This window comes from Engystomops pustulosus, chromosome 7 (assembly GCF_040894005.1).
Source record: "Engystomops pustulosus chromosome 7, aEngPut4.maternal, whole genome shotgun sequence".
In the NCBI taxonomy this organism is placed as follows: Eukaryota; Metazoa; Chordata; class Amphibia; order Anura; family Leptodactylidae; genus Engystomops; species Engystomops pustulosus.
In genome coordinates, this window is record NC_092417.1 from 41,260,572 (window position 1) to 41,283,343 (window position 22,772).

The 22,772-nt window shown below is 39.9% G+C and overlaps 1 protein-coding gene and 1 long non-coding RNA gene across 4 annotated transcripts in view; one reads left to right on the forward strand and one right to left on the reverse strand.

Annotated features, from left to right (window-relative positions):
- Positions 1 to 22,772, reverse strand: part of SMOC1 (SPARC related modular calcium binding 1) — a 123,203-nt gene that overhangs the window by 97,925 nt on the left and 2,506 nt on the right. The gene's annotated exons all lie outside the window — the stretch shown is intronic.
- The window catches only part of LOC140069651 (uncharacterized), a 99,065-nt gene that overhangs the window by 72,181 nt on the left and 4,112 nt on the right, over positions 1 to 22,772 (forward strand). The gene's annotated exons all lie outside the window — the stretch shown is intronic.

Consider the following 22,772-nt stretch of genomic DNA (forward strand, 5'->3'; position numbering starts at 1 on the left):
GGTGAGCAGCGCTACAGCCAGGCAAGCACAGATCAATGTGATGTACCCAGTGCTTTAAACCAGCATTAAAGGTGTTTTACTAAGACTTTGGTGAATTTCATAGAAGCCCTTAATTTTGTGGTAGGATATTCACTCTTGTTATCCTGGAAAAATATAATGGTGTTACTATTAGCTACTGTAATCATACAACACAACATCATCATGGAGATCTTGTCACTATCCAACATTTATAACGGATTACCCTCACTGGTATAAGAAGTAAAGGGATTTCCGAAAAATTCTGTAGATTTTGATTTGAATGGACTCTCCAAAGAGTTATGGCCACTTTACATCATGTTTTTTGTAATGTGTGTGTAAATGCAGAGGGAGGATATTAGTTAATATATAATTAAAGTTATTCTTGAAAGTATTCTGTCTCATAAGGCAAACGTTCCTATCCATAAAATGGCTGCATATGGATGGCCCTGTGATCTCCAACTGTCCATGAGCAATTGCCCTGCCAAGACATTATGATAGTGTTCATGAATAGAAGATTAAGATCCTGGCAGGGCGATTGTTCAAGGAAAGTTAGCGATCACATGACCCTACATTTGCGCCCATTTTAAGGACAGGAATGTCTGACTGATGAGCTTAAAGACAGCAGGATTCACCTTAAATTTTCAGAAAGCAGAGCAGAACTTTTAATGGAGGTATACTGGTAAATTACCTAATTTCCAGCCCCCCAGACAAATAATACAAAAAAGGAAGAAAAGTGGCCAGTTTAACTACCATTGCGCATTAGGAATACAAACTTGAGGCAAATGTACACAATCTATACAGATGTTGTCTTCGGTTAGATCGCTGATGACTGTGCTTAGACATTTTTTAGTATGCCCTTTATTTACTTTTAGCTAAATTTTTTTTATATTGAAGAGCCTATCTGATCAATAAGGTTATATCCATGATTATCATCTGGTTGAAGGGGCCACAGTTCTCAGGAAAGCATTGTGTCCCTTTCTTTGTAGTATGTCCCGTATACCACTAATGTATTATTTTTTTCAAGTGAATGGGAGGAGCTGGCATTCAGCCAGAAACTATTAGATCAGCTCATTTCAGGGCTTTGACTTTAATCTGTATTGATGCAATATTGGCACAGTGGCTGAGTGAGTAGCACTTCTGCCTTGCAGCACTGGTGTCCTGGGTTCAAATCCCATCCAGGTCAACATCTGCAAAGAGTTTGTATGTTCTCTCCATGTTGGCGTGGGTTTCCTCCCACACTCCACAACATACTGTTAGGTTGTTTAGATTGTGAGCCCCATGGGGACAGGGACCAATGTGACATGCTTTGTGCAGCACTGCGTGATCTGTGTGCGCTATATAAAAAAAGAATTATTATTATTATTATTATTGATGACCTATACAGGCAGGCCCCGGGTTACGTACAATATAGATTCCATAGGTTTGTTCCTAAGTTGAATTTGTTTGTAAGTGGAAACTATATTTTATAATTGTAGTTCCAGACAAAAATTTTTTTGCCCCAGTGACAATTGGAGTTTCAAAATTTTTTGGGTTTATCCATAAAGCTTTGTTACAGACACCTTACACGCTGATTATTGCAGCCTGGGAATATGGTAAAGCATTCAGAGAGCTTCACCAGAGGTCACAGTGGGCAGAGGGGTCAGTCTTTAACTAGGGGTCATCTGTAAGTCGGTTGTCCTTAAGTAGTCCTTAAGAATTAAAAAAAAAAAAATCTAATATTACAGCTAAAAATCCTTCCATTATAACTTAGTGAAATAAAGTTCTGTTTAACTTTTAGAAGTAGCAGTCTTCGAGGGCCAAGTACATCTTATCCAATTTGTAAGTTATGTTTCTGACTATCTCCCAGTTGTCTGGATTAAACTAACACATAACTTTTGCCAGTAAACTCACCATTAAACTCCTTCTATCAACCGTTTTTTCACATTCGTAAACATTTCCACACAATTTCTACAGACAGTGTGCTGTTTGGTTTGCAGGGCATTGACATTACATGGTCCATCAAAGCGTTCAGCCATGGCCATTTCTATGTGGAATATAAATATTTCATGTAATGTAAATTTATATGCGTATGGATAAGAATGCAGATTCTCTAACATCTCCGTGCCCGAAACATAAAACCTATAGTTCAAGAACGACCTTCTTTATCTGCTCAGTCAACCGGACCAACTATAGGGTCTTGACACATGATGGCCCTACCTGTAGACACAGCTTGTGTCTACGGGTAGGGCCATCAATATCAGATCAGCGGAGGTCTGACATTCCACAACCTGACCAATTCTTTTATTCTAGTGCCAAGTTTATCACACAGAACTGAGCCAGAGAAACAGCTCCACTCTCTGTGTTGTGGTCAGTGTTGGAAAATGCAGCTTAGTTCCAATCTCAGTTCTTTATGTTAATATAGGTATTGGTTTGCCAACCCACCAAAGACATTGATGACCTATTTAATGGGTGAGGGTCTGGAACCAGCATATACCCTCAGTCAGTGATGGCTAACCTTTTAGAGCTGGAGTGCCCAAACTTCAACTAAAAGCCACTTATTTATTGCAAAGTGTCAGCACAGCAATTTAAGTAGTAATTTATTTCTCCTTGTTCTTTGACAACTTTAAATCGTTCAGCCTCCTAAAGACACCAACACAGTTGAAAGGAGGAGGGCAAATTTGTCTATCATTGCAGGAAGATTCTTTGAGTCCTGTCTGGTGAACTTCATTCTGGGGCGATGGCCGGGTGCCCACACAGAGGGCTCTGAGTGCCGCCTCTGGCACCCGTGCCATAGGTTCGCCACCACAGCCCTAGGTGCTCCATTTTTACTTTTCTTCCTTGTATAAACCTGTGCTAGGGTAAATGAACTAAAACTAAACTAACATACTAGGAAGAAAAACCTTGTACTTCATTCCACTTTTGAATGTCAATAATATTTCCTATACAAAGAAGAGGGGATAAACTTTTTATCATGACTGTATAAACCCCTGGAAACTGCCAATCATGGGGCTACCAGTACACCTTTGCTGCCCTGTAACGCTTTAGACATCAAGCAGCAGAGACAGGATGGGTAGGGGTGCCAAGTTGATATTTTACCAGGATTTTGCACCAGTATTTCTAAGCCAAAACTAGGAATGATCCAAATTGTGTAAAAAATATACAGATCATTCTATTCTATATTTTCTCTGTGTAGGTTGCATCAGTGGCTTTCAGTCACTGATGCAAATTCCTGATTAAACACTGACCGTGTTCAGATACCTTTAATGTCCTATCTCTAAAGCATTTATTCTCCTACAGAAAGCAAGACAAAATGGTGACTTTTCTATTCCTTATGGAATAGATATACAGGCGGTCCCCTACTTAAGAACACTCAACTTACATACGACCCCTAGTTACAAACGGACCTCTGGATATTGGTAATTTATTGTACTTTAGTCCTAGGCTACAATGATCAGCTGTAACAGTTATCACATGAGTCTGTAATGAAGATTTAGTGTTAATATTGATTCTTATGACAACTTAACATTTTTAAAATCCAATTGTCACAGAGACCAAAAAAGTTCTGGCTGGGATTACAATGATAAAATATACAGTTCCGACTTACATACAAACTCAACGTAAGAACAAACCTACAGACCCTATCTTGTATGTAACCCGGGGACTGCCTGTACAGGCCCATGTTACGTAAAAGATACGTTTTGTAAATTAGTTCTTAAGCTGAATTTGTAAGTCGAAACAGGTTTATTTTATACAAAGTATTTTTTTCTTCCCTTGACAATAATTTTCATAATCTTGGGCTGTCTTGGGGACAAGGATTACCGATAAAGCTTCATTACAGACACCTTACAGCTGATCATTGCAGTCTGGGACTACAGTTATGTATCCAGAGAGCTTCACCAGAGGTCACAGGGAGCAGAGAGGTCTGTCTATAACTAGGGGTCGTCTATGAGACTCGTGTTCTTATTTTGGGTATTGACTGTACTAGTTTGGCTTTTATCCCCGATCATGTCATAAGGTTTTTGGAAAAGATATACTTGATGTTAAGCGGACTGCCTTACAATATAGCCAAGAGGAAATGTTTTTTTTTCACTAAGGAATCAATGTTCTTGTTATTATCATTATAAAGATCCATTAATTATTTACAACACTTTTTAGTTACTTAACGAAAAACGAAAAATGAAAAATTTGCCCCAAATCTAACATAACAGTCTACCTTTCCGATACGGACTTTTTACCTGAAAGCCTCAAAGTGGCCATTAAAATGATTTGAAAGGTGGATTTTGTGCTGCGCCAAATAGTAAATCTTACATTTTTAATATGCAATAGGACCGCTTTAAAATTCTTGGTTCGGGACTAAACTTTTCCTCAATTTTTGGAAATATTCATGAGTAACAAAGTTAAAAAAAGCAGTATTGATGCCACTCAAGCCCTGGAGTTTCTGCATTTGGTTTACATTCAGTCCTTTAAACCCTCTTTCCTGTATATTGTTCTCATTGTTGCACTGTGTGCAATCCCTCTAGATCAGGCATTTGGGCACTTCTGACACCAATTGGACAGTCCTGCTGCAAGGGTGACCCCATGCAGAGAATGATTCAGCCCGCCGGATCACTTCACTGCTAACACCATTCAGAAATAACTTCTATTGAACAGAGCTGCAGCTGTATTTGCTCTAAAGGGATTTAAAAGACACCGGTTTGATTCTGCTCTTCTGACAAACTTGACTCATGAAAAAACTGTATATTTTCCAGGAAGCTAGGACATTAACCTTTCCACCCCGGGACCTATTGGTCTTTAAATTCTGTACAAAAGCAGCACTGTATAATAGAGAATTGGAAAACTAAACTCAAAGCATAAAATAGGAATGATTTATATCAATACAAGACTTGTCAAGACTTTTGTGTTTACTTGTATGTGTGTGCTCAAGTGTTCATACTGTATATAGGCAGCGTGTAGAGAACGTGGGGGCCAGAGGAGCACATGGAGAACAGACGCCCCATTAACAAAAATGAGGCCGGTCCATTCTACAAGATATTCCACCCTTAGCTGTGTCATTATGAGTTAAAAAAAGGCATCCAAAAACACTAGAGGAAAAAAAGAAAAGGAAAACATAATGATCACCCTGAATGCTAAGATGCAAGTAGTTGTCAAAATTCACTTTCATGGTGCCACATTGGTGGCAATGTACCACAGTATTCTACCTTCACTCAAAGGCATCCTGAAATCCAGTATATTTCTTGTTGGTTGACCAAAAATGGCTTAAAATTTATTTATGGACTAAATTTATTACTCAACATTAGGAACCTGCATCCAGTTACACTCTTTAATGTAATGACTATCCCTCCTGACCCTCTCCTTGCCCAAGGATGCATGTGGTCTAAATGCTTGGCTGCTCTTTAGTTTCTTCTGAAAATCAAATAATGGGACACAATTAAGTATAACTGTTCAATCTTTTTTACCCTGACATCTGCTGTTGGGGTAAAGTCAGAATGTTGCCTGGCTGTACTGTCTTTATGCAAAGACTTCTCCAAGTTTATCATGTTGATATATTTTGCATGTTAAAATAAGTAATGGACATATTCTTTTGTCTCTACATTCCATCCATTCTTAATGCAGCAGCCAGGCTCCTCTTTTAGACCAAACAGTACACAGATGCCTCCAAACTGTGCCATTCACTGCAATGGTTGCCCTTCTCCTTCTAAATACAGTTTAATATAATCACCGTCATCCTCAAAGCTCTGCACAATGCTGCACATGCCTTCATCTCCTCTCTCATCTTAGTCTATCATCCAACCTGTGCTCTTTGATCTGTCAGTGATTATTCTCTTCCTTATTTCAAAACTCCCATCTACAGGACTTCTCCCGAGCTGCACTTATTCTCTGGAATGCCCTACCCCGGCTGTCAAACTGATTCCCATCATCCAAAGCTTCAGACATGTTCTCAAAACCCATCTTTACATTCCGTAACTGCATGAAACTTTAGCTTTCTTTTTTCAAACCCATCCTGTGTCCTCCTCCTGTTTGTTAACTGGTAAACACCAGATACCAAGCAACAGGATACCAAGCAACAGTTCTACTGACCGTAGACTTTGTATATAAGATGGAGGCTGATGACTGGTTCAAACAGCAGCATTTTTATTTATTAAATTATTTTTATTTTGTTCCTTTATAAAAAAAAATGGCTGGACCATTATACAAGCTCTTATACCTCCTGTGCCAACGATTCTTCCTCATCTTCATCTTCCTCCTCAAAAACTGTAAGCTCTTGTGTCACCCATTCATCCTCATTGACTGTAAGCTCTTGTGTCACCCCCTCATCCTCATAGACTGTAAGCTCTTGTGTCACCCCTCATCCTCATCGACTGTAAGCTCTTGTGTCACCCCCTCATCCTCATTGACTGTAAGCTCTTGTGTCACCCCCTCATCCTCATAGACTGTAAGCTCTTGTGTCACCCCTCATCCTCATAGACTATAAGCTCTTGTGTCACCTCCTCATCCTCATAGACTGTAAGCTCTTGTGTCTAACCTCATCCTCATAGGCTGTAAGCTCTTGTGTCTAACCTCATCCTCATAGACTGTAAGCTCTTGTGTCACCCCCTCATCCTCATAGACTGTAAGCTCTTGTGTCACCTCCTCATCCTCATAGACTGTAAGCTCTTGTGTCACCCCCTCATCTTCATAGACTGTAAGCTCTTGTGTCCCCCTCATCCTCATAGACTGTAAGCTCTTTTGTCACCCCTCATCCTCATAGACTGTAAGTTCTTGCACACAGCCTTCACTCCTATTATTCCATATGACTGCTTGTATGATGTAATGTCTTATTTTATTTGTATATGTCCCCCATGATATGTAGTGCTACAGAATATGATGGAGCTATATAAATAAAAATTATTATTTATGGCTTGGCATATAGGATCATGTGGAGGTCATAATGTTGTATAGAATAGTGTGACAACCTCTATGTGAATAGGGCTCATTTATACATTTATACAGCCTAGTAAACTCCTCACAACTGACCAGCTCCAGTCACAGGAAGTGCCCTTAAAGAAAATTTTTTAAAAAAATCACAAAGTAAGAGGGGGTATTTTTGCTATGACATTGTTAACCTCTGACATAGGCGGGATAAATCTTAATTTAAAATAAACACGTAAAGTACCAGAAAAATTCCAACATCAGAAGACACGGTGAGGATACCAATGCAAACAAGTGATCAATTAAGATAAGAACTAGAAATGAGCTAAGGCCCCTTCAATAGTCAGCCAATAGGCTTTCATATTAATTGAGCTGCAATTGGTTCTTCCTAAACGATGGCTCTTGTTTATCAGCCTGTAAAGGGAATGGAATAAAGTGAAAGCATTCAGCCATGTTAGGCTCGTCCATCATTTATAATGGTACTCTATATCCCCCGTGGGACTTTTTGTCTTTGTTTTTCCACATTGATGTGAAGGAAACCATTTGAATACTGGGAAGAAACAACAATCACACTTGGATGCAGTTGAGTAGTCCCATTAGTTTGTTATATATTGACCTTTAGGGCATTAATATTAGCAGCCACCAATGTGATTGTTGTAAGTGACCTATCGCAAATCTTACTTCAATTCCACCACCTGGTCTCAGTCCTGAACATATTGTAGACCTATTGAAGTAAATGTGAGATAAGCTGCAATAAGCTTCAAGATGTTTGTTATCAGCTCAGTCTATTGGATAGTGAATGTTGCTAATGGCTCTGCGACTGGTGGTTGTCACCCCCCCCCCCCCACTAATCAATATTCAAAGCCTGGAAAACCCAATTTAGGTTGTAATCAGTGTTATTAAGTAATCTCAACTGGGGCACATCTACTTACCTGTCCTGTTGCGTCCGCCAATCCGGAATGTCCGCCGAGGATTCGGAGCTGCCGCGATTCACTTACAGTGTGCGCCCTTTTTCTTGAATGTGTCGCCTCCCTGCTCAGATCCGCCGGAGTTCAACTTCTTCCCGGTGTATGTGAGTGCTGATCTTGCGACACAATTTGAATTTTAAATTCTGCGGTTTGTCTGAATCAGTCGGGTTGTCCGACGGCCACGCCCCCGATTTGTATCGCATGAAAGCCAGCCCCGATGCGCCACAATCCGATCACGTGTGACACAATCCCATGTGCAATTCAGCACAGAACAGAAATAGTCGGGAAGAATCGCGGTCCGCGGACCCTTAGTAAATGTTCCCGACTATGTCTAGAATCACTCTAAAGGATATTGGGATCCAAGTATTTTACCGGAAAACATATCCTTACAGCTGACAATTACAAAATGGCTTCCACTGAGGTCACGAGTGATCAAGGGGACTTCTATCAGAACTTCCTCAATCATCTGGTCTAGAGGATCAGATAATCTGAAAAGTTAATAACTCAACAGGCCATACATATAAACAAACCCATCTTCCATTTCCTCCATTTAGACATCAGATTGAAGAACTTTACTGATCCGTTTCCAACACAAATTGTTACGTTGCGACCTTGTAAAAGATACAGAAAGATAATACAAAGTCTGTTTCCTATTTCATGTGCTTGATAAGTATAATACCTTTCCTCCTTCATGTTTACAGATGAGAATCCAGAAAATAATTGTGACCTGGTGATTTACATTCATATAAATGGCTCCCGGCAACATCATTTTGATGAGCATGCCAATAAGGATTAAATCAGGATTGCCTGTCCTTTCATTTATTGATGCCAGAAACGGCAAAAAGTATTTTTTTATTAATAACATTTCTTATAAAAGCAAGTAATTATTCCCAGAGTAATTCTGCTATTCCGAATCTGTCAGAAACTATCATTACAGTTCTTAAAGATGGGAAATACACACTTTAAAGAGTTTTTCTTCACAAAATATCACTAGTAAATAAAGACACGCACTTGAGTCATGCATTCAGGTAGTTCAGCCTATACGCCCACCATAACAGCCTGTACAGGGGAAATTTAATAATAATTCTTTATTTTATATAGTGCACACAGATTACGCAGCGCTGCACAGAGTTTGCCAAATTGGTCCCTGTCCCCATGGGTCACAATATAAATAACCTATTAGTGTGTTTTGAAGTGTAGGAGGAAACTGGAGGACCCAGAGGAAACCCACGCAAATACGGGGAGAACATACAAACTCTTTGCAGATGTTGACCTGGGTGGTACTTGAACCCAGGACTCCAGTGCTGCAAGGCAGAAGTGCTACCCACTCAGCCACCATGCTTCCCATTTACTTGGGAAAGGAGGGGGTCCCTTCTGTCGCCTTTTAGTTCAACAGTTTGAGGACCTTCAATGGTCGAGGAAGCTCCATTGTATATGTATGTGTTAATAGCATAAGGATTTCATAGCTGAAGTTCCTTCTCTTTATTATCTGTGTAGGACAGTATGAAACTTGGCAATTGCTTTAGGTGGTCATGGGCCCCTTAGAAATTTTGAGCACCGGGTGGCCATAAGACACCCGGTGTCTTTCTCACAGACAGTGAGAAATAAGACACCCTACACAAAATAACAAGTTGCCCTTCCTGCTGAAATCAGTGGTTTTATCATGCACGGACATCTTTATGATTTCTGTGCAAGAAAATATATAAAGATGAAAAGCTTTAGAAGTAATGTCACATGTGCCGATCATTTCAGCCTTTTTCCTGTCATATTGCAGATCTTTGCATGATTATGGAACCGAGCTCACAGGTTGCAAAATTTTGCATCGTCTGATGGGCATGTTTTTTTCCTGAATGTGGACCTCATGTGCCTCATAGTGCTTCCAGATGGAAATAAAATTGCTTCACAGTACAAGATATTTGAGCGGAGTCATTGGCTAAAGACTAAGTAATCCCAGCAGCATTCCCTGGTCAGTAAATAACTACCTGATGCGGCTGTGATTCCTGGAGAACTTCAGTAGACTTGCACAGATACACTGGGCAAAGTCGTAAAGAGTCGTTTTCTAATGTACCGTTAGTTAACATGGAATATTAAAGTTTTACCAACAGGAATATTTTGAGGCTAGAATGTCCTAACTTCTTATATTTAACCTGCACCCATTACGACTCTACAGAAGAAGCATGGGGGACCATGTGCCTAAAACTACTAGATCTTTTCTTACATCAGACCCTGCATGTGTTTTCAAATGTATGGAATCTCCTTCCCTCGAAAAACGTAAAGGACATCTACCACCAGGATGAAGGATTGTAAACCAAACACACTGACATACTGGTCATGGCCCCTTCTGACAGGATCTGGTCTTCTTTTAGCTTCTGTTTTTTTTACAAAAAAAAGGATTTTAAAATCATACAAATGAGCCCTAGGGGCTTCAGGCTCTATAGGTTTTTTATGGAGCCTGGAGACCCTGAGACTGAATTTGCATATTTCCAAAGCCTTTTAACAAAGGCATAAGAAGCTAAAACAAAAGTGGATCCTGCCAGAGGGGGCACACACCAGTATGTCAGTGTTCTTGGTTTACAATCCTTCATCTTGCTAGTAGAATCCCTTTAAAAAGATTATTCCAGGTACATTTTTGGTGCTTCAGTGCCTGAGGCGCTTACAGTTGTTTTTGTCAGTTTTATAGACTGGGAGTCTTAACTAGAATTTATATTCTTATTATTGATGGTGTAGGCCCTAGTCGTTAGACTCACAATTTAGCCATTTATCACCTAACCAGTGTATAGAATATAAGTTCCATATATCATCCTCATGGCGGTCATTCCTGACTCCCCAATAAACATGCTTTTGTGGTTCTGCTGGGTGTACCTAGTTATCCTTTAGTACAAGGAGGATGCAGGTCAACACTTAGCTCTAAGCAGAATAAAGTCCACCTCGCCAAAATTGGTCAAGCCTTTTTTGGTTTATACCCATCATAAGTCTCTTTGGGGAGTCATTTATCTCCAACTTTTCTCTATTATCTTTGCAATTTTGGGGGGTGAAGTAGCAAATGTGTGCTAAAATGTGCAACTATTCCACTCGTCTTGCAAGTTAGACGCCAAAGAATTTTAATTTTAATCTATAGAGGTTTTCTTTTGCTATAAGAACTGTGAATCTGTGGTATAGCCAAGCTTAGGGGCTGATCACAGCAGGGACAGCAAAGATCTTCAAGAAGGGATCAGATGCCTTTTTACATCAAAATAACATTGTTGGTTATATTATAATATAAAACTGGGTTCCCTTACATGCCTTCCTCATCCCATCCCTTTCCTTCATTGGTGGAACTTGATGAATATAAGTCTTTTTTTTTTAACCGTATAGACTATGTTACATAAACAACTCATGTACTATCTTATAGGCACAGACATTTTTAGAATGAGGAGCCCAGCTAATAACTCCCTATATGTTCACTTGCTATAGGCATGTGTGACATGTGATTTACTTGTAGTCCTGCAATTTTTAGGTTTTATTTAGAAGTCACAGATATGCAGTCATTTATCTCTAGTTAGATTTGTGTGTGTCTTTTTTTAAAAATTTTTTCTTGGTTTTGGACTTGTTTAGCTTATTCATAGATTGATATATCAGGCATATGTGTGTGTTGTCGATTTGCTCTTTTTTTTTTAAAGTCGCACTACAGTTGAAAATTTGTCTGCAATGTCCTTTTAAACAGTTGCCTACGCCTGCTCGGGACTGGAGTTTCTTTGCGTTAAAATTGTGCCATTTTAAATTTCCACATCTGGATTTAAAATATATATGAGGCACAACACTGAAACGATTTTATGCAGCTTATTTTGCTGCGTGCAGTGGAAAAGTCGCCATAAATATGCAGCAAAAAAGCCACAAATATAAGAGAAAAAAATCCTAAAATAAATGACCCTCAACAGTGTTTTTCTTCTAGATACGTTGCCTAAGGCAAGACCTTAGGCCTAAATGGCCAAAAGTATAAAACATAGCAGGTGTTTCCGAGGTCAACAGTTGTATAGAAGAAAAGAGAATCCAGAGTAACTGAGCTGAATGTGTCCATCACCAAGACGTGGCAGGAAAACAAATCCCAGGCATCTTTACACTTACTTTCCTCTGACCTGGGATCATTATTTACCTTGTTAAGAGACATCAACTTCCATGGTCTGTCTCTTTTCACACCATCAAAAAAACAAAAACAAAGCAGACGGCTCTTTCCAGCCTCCAGACATCAGGAGTAAGGATATCTAGAGGAATAGTCCGGGGCGTGTGATGGTGGGGGGGGATGAGACGCCCATCTCTAGCTGCACTGTGACTGTATGTGACAATACATGACATCTCTGTGGCTTTAATTATAAAATTCCAACATTGTTTGAAGATTTTTTTTTTGGCCTGATGATCTGTACTTGGGCATGTTTTGTAATATTGTTGGTCAACATTTGATCGAAGGCTCGCTCAATGTCTTGCCTATGGGCCGGTGTTGGGGCACAAACTTTCCTTTCTGCATTTATACATCTGTCCAGTTTGTTTCGTGCTATACAATGTTTTTGACCTTATGTGTGAATGGCTAATGTAAAAAATTATAAAACTGAAAACTACATAACAAATACAAATAGGATAGAAAGGACGGCACTCACCCCTGCCCTGTGGAAATCCAATTTCTCTTTATTAGATATCAAAACCGATCATCATCAGTGGGAAAAAGTAGGGAGGGAGTAAAGCATGATGCTTAAAAGGAAGGCTACGGCCGTTTCATGCAGTTCACGCTTCTTCCGGCCTCCGTCATGGAGGGGATCGGTTTTGATATCTAATAAAGAGAAATTGGATTTCCACAGGAGAGGGGTGAGTGCCGTCCTTTCTATCCTATTTGTACTTTTTTGCAAATATCCTTTGAAGTGTTATATACAAGGTGGTTAATGGTGGTGCCGCTATCATCTGGGTTGCTTTGAAAACTAAATACTACTTGTTCATGACCCTCAGGTTCTCCAATAACCTAACACCCATTATAATATATTAAATATGGAGCTATACACTCCCATTCTTTGCATGGTATTGGACCAAGAAATATTGAAATGTAGACCTGATGTTTCAATTCTGTAGCTAGGTAGGTACTTATTATGTGCTGATGGCCATAAAACTTTTAGAAAATAATGAATGACTGAATTTTTAACTTTAGGCATAGAGTTGTGGCCCCTATTGACTGACTAGTTTACAGGCACAATTTCTAAAACTCAACTTTATGTGTGCCCAAATTATAGGATTTTCTTATTGCCTATACACACAAACAGTAAAACTACAACTGATCTCAGACACAATATGTCGCCAAACCCATATACTTCTAAGTTCACCAAAGGCTCTGCTCTTTGATGCTCCTGACATAGGACCTCAGATATCTTCAATCTGGACCCATCAGACCAAGAGTTGTGTCCAGGCTTGTGTTGATAGGAAGAGGTTAGGCACATTCCTCAGGACTGGAAGTATTGTTGGTACGCAGACCTGGACTTCATCCAGGAGGAACATTGTGCTTGGTGTGGCATGTTTATTACCAGGGGGTATTAATGTGTGTATGTTATCTGTGATAAAAGAGGAAGAGTGAGGGGGAGATGTTGTACCATATCCTGTCTCAGAAGGGGGAAGGGAGAGGTAATGAGCTCCACAGGAGGGGGGAAACCCATCAGGTACTGGCTGCAGACAAGGTTATGAACTTTCTCCAGAAGGTGGGTGAGGTGGCCACAAGGAATGATGTGGATTGCGATGACCCTGAACAGCTATTCTGTTGGATTTAACAGTAACTAATAAAAATGTTTCACCAATGTTCTATAAATAAAATCTTGATAACATTTTTGTGAAGATGTCCGATGTGCCCAATTGTAAATAAGCATTCATGGCTCAGAATATTACAGGTCACGATGACTAATAATAACCAACTATAGAATAAGTCCAATCAGTGTTCCTAATGTTTTAGAGGTTTTCAAGCTATTTTATAAAAGAAATCTCTTACATAAAAAAATGTAAGAAATGCTTGTTGTCCACTATTGTGCAATAAATTTTGATGTTTCCGGTTTTATCACTATTGGTCTAAGAAGATGTGGCGACGGTAGAGTGAGCCATTGGTTCATTAGGGATGAATTATAATGACTTGTACTGGTTAGCAGGGAATTATCATGTCAATTCTCGGCCCAGAACAGGTGATGGAACCAAGGTTCGTTTTCCAGGCACGACCAACTGCACCTACGCTGCTGGAGCTTCCTGATAGATCTGATGGATGCTGGGTGCGGGGTTTGGATGAAATACTGGCCCGTGATACATCACCCCCATTGTTTCATTGAAATAATAGACTTTTTCTTTTTGTAGACCATCATAAGTATAATATGTGCAATGTATACATTATTCATATTGTTTACAGACCCTGTAAAGTTAGGTAGCTGCCTAAGCTGGTAAGTGCCACCACCTGCATGAGTTTCTATTCCTTACTAGTGTTTCCTGTGGTGTTTTTGGGATAAAAGATGACTATGTTTGGTGTGAGAATTCCAGACCACACGTAGCCAGTAGTAGTACTTTGCGGATCACAATGATATATGATGCAAGGAGTCTCGATGCAAGATTACAGTCCTGTGTTGCTTTTCCATGGGGAAGAAGAGACTCCTTGCATCATATATTGCTAAGTTCCGTGGTTGGTCCATGAAACAAGACACTGTGATTCATTGACCGACCATGGTCCCTCAGGCACTTATCTTTCAGAGAAGAAAAGGATCAGGCAGTTAACATCCAACCACCTGGTCTTTCTCCACCCCCTGAAATAGTTTTCGGGCCGTTTTTTGATGCTAACATACCTTTTAGCTGTTTCTATTAAAACTAGTGGTCTCTTCTTACTCACATCTATCTTTATGACCTGTCTTAGACCAGGCAAATGAAACCTACAAAAACCTTTTTGCAATAAATGTATGACTTCCACATAGGCAGAAAAACACTAAAAGTCAGACTTTGGCCAAAAGAAACAGACAAATACCATCTAAAAAAATCTAAAATCAGTTTGTTTTATTGGTAGGTGTACTAGTAACAGGTAAAACATTTTGAAGCAACCTAAGGCTACTTAATTGGATATATACATATTATCTATGCTGTGATAGGTTAATATGTGGTCAGTATGTGCAATATTAAAGGACATCTACCACCAGGATGAAGGATTATAAACCAAGCACACTGACATACTGGTGTGTGCTCCCTCTGGTAGGATCTGCTCTTCTTGTAGCTTCTTTTTCCCTTGTTTTTAAGAAATACAGGTTTTAAAAATTATGCAAACGAGCCTAAGGGGCTCCACGCCCGATTGACATCTATGCAGCCCCAAGCTCCTCAGGTTCATTTGTATAATTGTTTAAACCCCTTTTTTCGTAAAAACAGGGTCCAGCTGCGCTGCTATCATGAGACACAAATCGGGGGTGGGCCGTCGGACGATCTGACTGATTCGGACTGAGCACGGGATTTAACTTTCAAATTGTGTCGCAAGATCAAGCACTTACATGCACCAGGAAGAAGATGGTGAACTCTGTGGGACCTGAGCGGGGAAGAGACACATCCAGGATATGGGGCGCACAAGCTTAGTGAATCGCGGCACAGTGCATTCCGGTCAGACAATGTACTTTAGGGGAACTCGAGCGGCCAGGTAAGTAAATGTGCCCCATAATATTCATCCACAAAGTATAATGGAACCAGGGGAAGAATATATAGAATAGAATAAACCTACTGCCCAAAATAATAATTAATAATTCCTTCATTTATATAGTGCACACAGATTACACAGAGCTTGCCAGATCAGTCCCTGCCTCCATGGGGCTCACAATCTAATCAACCTATCAGTATGTTTTGGAGTGTGGGGGGAAACCGGAGGAAACTGACACAAACCATACAAACTCTTTGCAGATGTTGACCTGGATGGGACTTGAATCCAGGACCCAGCACTGCAAGGCTGTAATGCCCACCACTGGGCAATCGTACTGCCCAGTTCAAAGTAAAGTCTGTTGCTCACAATCAAGTTTGTTCTTTCCATGCCCCAGCTGGAATTACCAGCCCAAACCCAGAATCACTGAACTGGACTCAGTAAGTAGAACATATCATTGCCGATACGCCAGTTTTTTGTCTTCAAAATTGTGGCATCTGACTATTTGAACCAAATTTGCTACTTTTTTTTCCAATTTCTCCCAATCTACGTTTCACCTTAGACAACTCAGATTTATCTTGTGACTCCAGATGTTTTTTCAAAGTCCCAAATTCACTGCAGTCACTCAAACCTAGGACATTGTTGCAACAAATTTGTGACTTTTGTTTGAGTTTTTAACTAGAAAGTCACATATCCAATGGAGACATTAACACCACATGTGATGACATTTATAAAACTGTCAATGATAAATTTGATGTACAAAAGAGTTGTGTGGGTATTTATCGGTCTAATTTTCTAAAATAATTGCAATGTCTAGCAACCTGGCAGGCATTGTAATTATTTTCACCTTTTACGGCAAGATTGCTGCAAGAAGGGGGTGCGACCAGTGGAAGAGTTGACCAGCATGGGGCATTCCTACCCTTACGTCTGCACATTTGCTATTACCTGTAACCATTCCAGTCTGATGGGTCACTGGTAATAAGCGATACTGTGCCTGGCATAAAATTGTATGTTATCGTAATCAGCCATCGGATACACCATGGGACCTAAACCTCCCGATGTATAAGACAACGCTGGAGGGGCAGGGTGTCATCATACTCGGGTACATGAAGAGCTGGTGTATGATAAAGGCCCCCTATAAAACCTGGCGTGAGGTCCTGCCTAATGATGAATCTGCCCCGGTATGTCTGTTCAGTTTAATGATTCTAGGTTTCGTGCAGTAAGTCCTAAAGATGGAACGAACTGATGAGTGGGCAACCAGCTTATCACCAAATAGGTCCGACACGAAGCAATCAATAAATGCTAACTATATATAATACATATAATAAATGAAAGACTTCTATGCTTTAAAGAACACGATGGGGACTAATTACTATTATGCGTTACACATAACTGCTCCAAATACTAAAAACGTGTCCCTGGTAGAATATGGATATGACGCTATTCTAATTGATCAATTGTAGACGTTAGTACATAGCACCAAAACTTGGGCATAAAATTCTTTTCAATAGTTATCCAACTAAAAAAAAGTATAAAATAATGCCATGACAATCTATGCTATGCTATAACCAACAACCTGGGCATGCTCCTGACTACAGTGATACAATATTTTTAGATGGCAAAGTATATGAAGAGTTAAGGATTAGTCATCTTCGAGTCTTCATTCCTAATAAATTGTAAAGTTTTCATTTTCCAATAGAGACAGGTCTGTTAGGATTTTGCAGTGAAGTGTATGATTAGAATGGAAAAACAAGCGCTGGGTGACTTGTGCCGGGCCGTGTAAGTGTGTATACAATACCTAACATGATAAAGTAAAATAAAAATGTCAGGAGACTGTCAATCTGTTTTACACATTAGCTCCTGGCAAGTATAAAACTGTTGAAGCATAAGCAAGTGATTGTTCTCTGAAATGTCTGTATTCTGAATGTAAAACAAGGAGACCAGTCAAAATACACCAATATATTCCAGACCACTTGTACAAATGCTTTGCCTCATTGAATTTCTATTGCCTTATTATGGCTCCATCCTTACCCCCTGGTCTTATTACATCATATTTTTTTATTATCCAACCTAAGGCCTCATTCACCCGGCCGTTGGGGGGCGTATATATGGCCGAATTATATATATATATATAAGTCCCCCATAGACCAGCAATGGGCGCACAGGGCCGTACATGTGGCACCAAACTGTTCCTTACCCGGGGAAAAGATAGGACATGTCCTATCTTTCCCAGGAACACAGCACTGTGTGCCATATATCTCTATGGAGAGGGGTGGGGTGAGTAGCCCTCACCCCCTCCTCCTCTCCCTGGCACCGATGTGTGCCCACTGTGCTATGGTACGGCAGGCACACATTCGTGTGAATTTAGCCTAATAATGTATATTACTTGTGCTCTTAAATGATCATCTTTTCTAGCATACTATTTATCCGCTCTCTATATTTACATTATATATGTATTTATATTATATAAGGTTTATTAACTATCCTATCACTGCCTTTATTTGAATTCAGACTATGTTTAGGAAAAATTTGCACCCCTTTAAGAAGGGGTGATAGTTATAGGGCAGTAATGGCAAACCTTGGAGTCCTAATGCTCAAACTAGAACCAAAACCAACTTATTTATTTCGAAGTGCCAACCCTATTAAGCAGTAACACACAATTTAAGCTGTATCGTATCGGCCTCTTGAGGACACCAATACAGTAAGATAAAGAATAAGGGCAAATCATTGTAACTTCTCTCCAGGGTCCCCCTGTACAGAAAGAAATGTGGGGCCAGCAGGATGACCTCCACATACAACCTGGCCCTTTCCACACATTCTCACTCTTCCTGCAGTCCCAAGAAGCTTAAGAAGTTGTTGCTTTAAAATAGCACTGGGAACAGCATAACTTGAGTCATATGTGACTGCAGGAAGATTATTTAAGTTCTGACTGGTAAATTCTGTGCTTAGTTGATGGCTTGGGTGCCCTAAGAGAGGGCTTTTAGCGCCACCTTTTGCACCCACGCCACAGGTTCACCACCACTGTAATAGGGTGCACCAAGGTGGTAGTTAAATCAGGGCCCTTGTGGAGAATGGAGCACCTCATATCAATGGATTATGAATACACGTATCCCTGGTCCTCAAACAAAAGCTTTATCAATGCAGGTTTCAAAGAGCTGGCCATACTGCCACTCTACTTCATCTCTCCATACACAGGGACACTTGGCCGAACACGCATTTGTATTCAGTAACAGGTCCATTTTTGACAGACCGCCTTTGGATTGGGCCAAGTAAAATCCAACATGCTTGACCTTTATTTTCATCATGAAAGGAAAGTCAGGACAACAATTCTAGACTAGACCTAATACAGGAAGGTATGTTCTACCTTAGCACCTAACAAGTGCTTTAGTCATCAATGACCAACACAATTGTAGTCCTGTCACTTGTTTGCCTCTATAAACATAAATCCTACCAAGATGATAAAACATGTTGTCACAAAAAACGACTATTATTGAGTTACAGATATTGCATTGTAACTGCATGAATGTAATCTTATTAGGACAATTATCATCTCAACGTATGAGTGTTACCTCTGTCGTATCATGGCAATGACATGAGGTTGACACTGCACCCACATTCATAGAGATGTGATGGATATGCAACGTCATGACCTCTATAGAATATTGTAGTACATGTAGATTAATGATACAATACTGTGACCGTGATCTGGGAATATGTGTGAAGATAACAATGAAAGTTTACCAGTACATTATGCATAGGTGGAGGCTTTATTATACTTATGCATAAACCTGTCTATATGGCAAGTCCTTCCACACTTGCTCACTCTTGTATAATCACCAGTGTAGCCACTCTTTTGGCAAACAGGTCCTCCATAAAAGGAAAGGTATTGGTAGTTTATATGAGAAGCCGAGGGGAAGTATTACACAGTGGGCTTGGACAATGGAGCCATTGGCCCTCATATTTCACCATACAGCAATCGGCTATCCAGGGACGGCTCCAGGTTACAGTAGGCCCCTGGGCGACAGAGCCTCAGTGGCCCCTTTGCAGTGAACTCACATGGCAACATTCAGAATCCAGAAATTAAACGAGTCTCCTTCTCTAAAATATTTCCTAGGTTATCATACCAAACAGCCCAGTCATGGTTATCTTACAGCCTTCTCATAGTCATTTTATCTACAACCACCTCATGATTTTATCATATACAGCCCCCTCATGGTTATTTTATATAAAGCCCCCTTAGGTTTAATTTATATAAAGCCCCTCTCACCCCCTATGGATTAATTAGATAAACCCCCCTGCACCCCCATGGATTCCTTATGTACAGCCTTGTATGGCCCCCCCCCAGGAGCCCTGGGCCCACGACTTGCCCAGGTAGACCCAGTTCTGTGCTGTTCTTGGGCCACAAACAATATATCCACGCTCCCATGTGCGCAGAAGCTGTGAGTCATATGTACGTCATAAGTACTGTATTGAGAATCGGGAAAAAATGGAAATCTGCCAAATGATAACATTAGCATGTCCCAACCCCTTGAAGGGTCACAAGATTGTGTTATGTAGCAACTGTTCCACAAATATGGACTGCAACGGATGCCGCCTGTGGCATCTGAATTTTGCAGGTTTCCATAGGCTTCTATGGAAATGTATGAGCTGCAAACATGGGTAAGAATAGGACCTGCTCTGATTTATCTATAGCCTCCTCATGGATCAGTGTAAAGCACGTTCATGTGCATGGGTTCATTGAAATGAATGTGTCAGCTCCAGATTGCTGCAGGTCCTGTTCCCAAGATCCTCACCAATCAGCTTGTTATCCCCTATATATGGGCAGGGGATAATTTGCATACTTAGTACAACCTCTTTTATATGTTGGTATGTTCTCTCGGTGTTTGTGTTGGTTTCCTCCCACACTCCAAAAACATACTGGTAGGTTGATTAGATTGTGAGCCCCATTGGGGACAGGGACTGATTTGGCAAGCTCTGTGCAGCACTGTGTAATCTGTGTGCACTATATAAATAAAGAATTTTTTTTGGGACGGGGTAATCCTCTAATATTTGTGTCTAGAGGTGGCTTTCTGTACTCTCCCCATTTATCACTCAGCCTTGTATGTTTGGCTACTATCTATCTCAAGTCTATGCCCTGCCTCTTACCCAAGGGACTCAAATCTCTTTTTAATATATTCTTATTATAATTTTTACTAACTTTGCAATTTTTCCATTGACATGTTTGATGTCTGTCGTCGTCAGATTTGCTATGTATATATAAATTACTGTAATAATATTGCAATTTCATTTAAACTAGAGAAACTGTGGAGTCACTGGAACTTATTACAGGTATAAATGTGGAATTTTAGCCAAGTCAATGAAATATGAGCAGGGAAAACACTGACTTATAAACTGCAGATTTTTGGGAGACTTAGATGTTATACATATTTTATGGATGAAAGAAAATGGGATACACGGAGGGTAGGGTGAGTCGGCAGAACTGATGTGATCCTTTTAATTAAGTGGTCATTAAATCAGCTTTCATTACAAGTTTTAGAACTTACGCTAGTTTTAGTAGATTACTCTAAACCCCGTGTCCTGTGCACAAAGACATACTTGGTCTTACTAGTAGAGGTTGCTTAAAACAGCATCATGGAATATGGGGGAATCTATAGGTGGCAATATCGCAAGACTAATCTCAATTTCTTGTAGTGTGCAAGAAATTGCGATGATTTGAGTGCTTATACACCATAAAACTGGCACTGATAAATCTCCCCCTATGTGTCTATGTATGGCTGTGTATATGTATTTAAAATGTAACTAAAAGTTTTTAATCTCCGAAATAAATAGAAGAGGTGATAATAGGATCTAACTTTATTTAGTAAAGCAGCTTCTCTGTGCCTTTTTTCTACTCTTTCTCCTGCAGTAGGTGCTATTACAGTAGAGACCGCTCGGTCATAGATGGTCCAACAGGACAATACAACAGCACTCAGAACCTGAACATTGCAGCTTTCATAGCTGTGGATCAGCCAGGTTTTGGATCCAATTCTGGATTTCCAAGATCTGAACCCAAATCTGTGTCTCCCTGCAAGATACAGTCGAAGACCTAAGTAGTGTTTTCCAAGCCTGAAGGAATTCATCTTGTATGTTGACTGCTCTTCCATATCTTACAATCTGGTAAGATTAAGCATGAAGTACCTGGTCTAAGATGAAATACACAAATGTTCTGGATCTCAGGCTTAATCTTAATACGAAACAGAAAGAAATGTTCAGAGCTGCTCAGTACAAGGGATTTACGAGCCAATTCAAAAAGTTCGGACTGACCTTGTTCAAAGTCTGGAAATTCTGGTAAGCTGCGGACAGTTGTGTGAGGGATAACTCATGTAAACTATAGGGTGAGGGTGTTGTTTGTCACTTATGGAAGGAGAATAACCATTGCCCACCAGGTCTCCAGTGTTAAAGTCAAATCTGACTGAAATATTTACACTTTTGGGGATTTTTTCTAGTGTTTGCTTTCTGTATGGTTATTTTCTACTATTAACATATCTGTATAACGTTACTTCTGTGACAAGAGCAGACTCCATAAATCCCTCAAAGGCCCAATTTCATATATACACATAATGGCCACTCTGAATTTTGTTAGAATGTCTTTTGATTGCCATTTTTTATATATTTTTATGAAGGTATTTCTATCATTACATCAGCCTTATCTGTAGTGTAGTAATGTTAAGTCTCTCATCTATAAACCACAGTGTATGGGGTAAAGGGTCCTCTGGGTAGTTCCCCTTCAAGTTCTTCATGATGTCCCTCACATTGAATAGGACAGAAGTAGGAAAAAAGTCACCCAGAGAACACTTTCGGTTATTACACATTTGTTACTAGGTTATTATAATAAGAAATGAGTATACAGTACCTGTGAATAGTGTTTTATACCATACAGTACATCATATTTGTTATTTGGAGCTGACATCTTGAAGTTAAAGTCTTAAAAATGGACCATGCACATGGTCTGCTGTAGGTTTTTATGGCACAAATCAACCTTGGCATTTGCTTTGCGTGTATAAATATTAGAAGTAGGATTGAGAGAACTCAAACCACAAGTCTTTGCAAGTTAGGTTCCCTGAACCCAGAGAAGTTCACCAGTAACACCCACCATGGGTGCTGGGTCGTGAACGTGAACCGAACCTTAACAGGTCTTCTCATTATTAATTACAAGTGAATATAAGAAACTTTTTAATATATCTTATCAAAATGAAGATGTTTATTGT